The following is a 3545-nucleotide window of genomic DNA, read 5'->3' as shown; positions in this document are numbered from 1 at the left end:
GTTAAAAATATAATTTAAACAAATAAAAAAATTTAAAACAAAATTTAAACAAAATAAAATTTAAAAATATTTTAAAATTTGTTAATAAATTTTTGAAACAATAAATATATTTTATTCTTTAAAATATTTATAATATTTTAAAAGTATTAATATTTTTAGTGATAATTATATAGTTTAAAATGAAATAGTATAATACAATACATTAACAATTATAATAAAATTACATAAGTCATATAATCAGCTAGATACACATTTATTTACACTCAAAATACATATAAAATCACAATAATACAATGGTCGATACTTTTTTTATTAATAAAAAAATTGATTATTCTATCATAAAAATACTCACATAGTATTTGTTGAAGTTGTTTTTATTTATAAAATGTTAAACATAATGATAAACATGTATAATCATCATCTATCCTCCATTGACTTTTTCAATTATTGAAGGTTTAATTTGAATTTTCAAATGCATCTAATCTAACCTAATTGTTTATACGAATATATGGAGTTATATATAGGGGATATATATACCATTAAAATACCATCCTTATATTAAAGGAAAGGAATATTGTTGTTACTCTTAAATAGATAATATAACTTATTTAAAAGGTTTTTGGCTTTTTTACTCAACCCAACTAGATAAAAAAAAAAGAGATTTTGTTTTTAATATAAATTGTATTTATAATAAAATTTTATCAAATAAAAAATAATATTATAAAAAATAAAGTTAAATTAAGTATATTTTTTTATATATTAAACACATATTAGTGTTGTTCATACCCTGGCCCAATGTCAAAGGCCCAGGTCCAAATAAAAGGCCTAATCTGTAGGATTAAGCCTAGCTAAGTACCGACTTTCACGTAAGAAGTCGGTATCAACCACGACTTGCTCTAAAGAAGTCGGACATGAGATTAGCTGGCAGATAAACACTCAATTCAAATGAGTAACCGCCCCTAAAATCTCTCTAACCGCTTCATAAAGCCATATCTTAACCTCCCCAAGATAATAGGGACGGTTAACACCCTAAAGATACGGCACTACTCCAACGGTGGTTATTGGCTCACCACTATAAATACACTGACACCCCTCAGGTATCTCTAAGCCCAATACTCTCTAGACCTGCTCACACTCTTGCTAACTTAAGCATCGGAGTGTCTTTGCAGGTACCACCCCCCATTCATTCGCTCACACAAGTCGGAAGGAGGCTCCAGTGTGCGATCCAGCTCGGAGACTACCAACCGCAGGTGACTGGGCCAACGAACGTCATCTATCCTACTAATCTCCGGTTACCCACAGTAACATTGGCGCCGTTGTCGGGGACCCGAGAGATCATTCCTTGATGGCGGACAGATCCCATGAAGAAGGCCATGTGGAAACAGATTCCGAATAAGAGAATCTGGACACAGGTAATAACAATGTGGACTTAGCCCTCCACCAGGAGGTTAACAATCAGCAGAGAGAGGGCACCTCCGGGGTAAAAAACCCGAAGGCAAACTCCTCAGACGAGCGCGAATCAGAAAAGGGCGGACCATCCCACGTAACTGAACTAATGGGGTTAGTCCACAGCCGCCTGGAACAGTTAGAACAAGAGCGGGAGCGACAAAAGGAAACAGAGAAGTATCTAAAAGAGGAGATGGAACGGCGAAAAGAGTTAAAAAGAAAACTCTTAAAGCTGGAATCTTCCCTAAAAAATCGCAACTCCCGTGACGAACAGGAAGAGCCACCATTAGGGGGAGATGATCCCTTTAGCGAGGACATAATGAGGGCTAAAGTTCCGAGGAACTTCAAAAGCCCTGATATGGACCTCTACGATGGAACTACAGATCCAAAGCATCATCTGAGCAATTTCAAAAGTCGGATATACCTGGCTGATGCTTCCGACGCTACGCGATGCAAGGCCTTCCCGACCACTTTATCGAAAGCAGCGATGAAGTGGTTCGATAGCCTTCCCCCGAGATCAATCACCAGCTTTGAAGACCTCTCAAGGAAGTTTTTGATGAGGTTCTCAATTCAGAAAGACAAGGTAAAACATGCACCGAGCCTCCTGGGAATAAAACAGGAGGTCGGAGAATCTTTACGAGAGTCCATATCTAAAAGACATCCCGTTTCTCTAAGTGATGTACAAGAAAGAGCTGAAAAGTACATCAATATGGAGGAGAATGCCAAATTAAGGGACCTGAGTTGGCGACCTGGACCCCCTCCCTCAACTAAAGAGAAGGAAAGGGAAGCCAGGAAAAAGGAAGAACTCGGTCTCGAGAGGCCGAGAAAATATCACTCTTATACTCCCCTGAAAGTTTCTATAGTGGATGTATACAGAGAGATTTGCAACACTAAAAGACTGTCACCCCCCAGACCCATTAAAAATAAAAAAGGGGGAGCCGCAGCGATTACTGCGAGTACCATAAAATATATGGTCACTACACAAACGACTGCTACGACCTCAAGAATGTGATAGAAAAGCTGGCTAGAGAAGGTCGGCTTGATAGATATCTCATAGAGAGGTCGGACAACCATGGAAAGAGAAAGCGAGAGGACGTGGATAGAAGAGACCCACCGCCGCAGACTCTAGAGAGGCATATTCATATGATCTCAGGAGGGTTTGCGGGAGGGGGGCTTACTAAATCCTCTCGCAAAAGACATCTTAAAAGAATCTACCAAGTCGGGGAAGAGTCACCCGACCTCCCTACTATTTCGTTCACAAAAGAAGATGGGCAAGGGATAATCGCTGGACACGATGATCCAGTGGTAATAACTATGATCCTAGCAAATGCCCATCTCCACAGAACCCTAGTAGACCAAGGAAGCTCGGCGGACATTCTTTTTAAGCCTGCTTTCGACAAGCTAGGGTTAGATGAGAAAGAATTAAGAGCCTACCCCGACACCCTATACGGATTAGGGGACACGCCAACAAAACCACTAGGATTTTTGCCCCTCCACACCACCTTTGGAAAAGGGAAAAAATCAAAGACTCTGAGTATAGACTTCATAGTCATTGACGTGGGGTCAGCATATAATGCTTTAATCGGCAGAGCTACCCTTAATCGGCTCGGAGCAGTGGTATCCACTCCCCACCTCTGCATGAAATTCCCGACCTCAGCGGGAATAGCAACGGTAAGAGGAGATAAAAAATTGGCGAGGAAATGCTACAATGAAAGCCTAAATCTGAGAGGAAAAGGCAAAGAAGTCCACACTATAGAGCTCGGTGGCGCAAGGGCCAGAGAAGAGCTGCGACCTCGACCGGGAGGAAAGACCGAGGAGATACAGATTGGTAAAGAGGAAGGAAAAAACATTTACATAGGAGCCAACCTAGGGGAAACTCTAAAACAAGGGCTGGCTGAGCTCTTAAGAGATAATTCCGACCTCTTCGCCTGGAAGGCCTCTGACATGCCTGGGATTGATTCCGAGCTCATGTCCCACAAACTCTCGGTCTATCCAGGGTCCCGACCTGTACAACAAAGAAGACGCAAGCTCGGCCCGGAACGAGCCCTAATAGTAGAAGAACAAATACAGGCGCTCCTGGAAGCCGGCTTTATTAGAGA

Source organism: Arachis duranensis, chromosome 3 (assembly GCF_000817695.3).
Source record: "Arachis duranensis cultivar V14167 chromosome 3, aradu.V14167.gnm2.J7QH, whole genome shotgun sequence".
Lineage (NCBI taxonomy): Eukaryota > Viridiplantae > Streptophyta > Magnoliopsida > Fabales > Fabaceae > Arachis > Arachis duranensis.
This window is presented reverse-complemented; position numbering follows the sequence as displayed.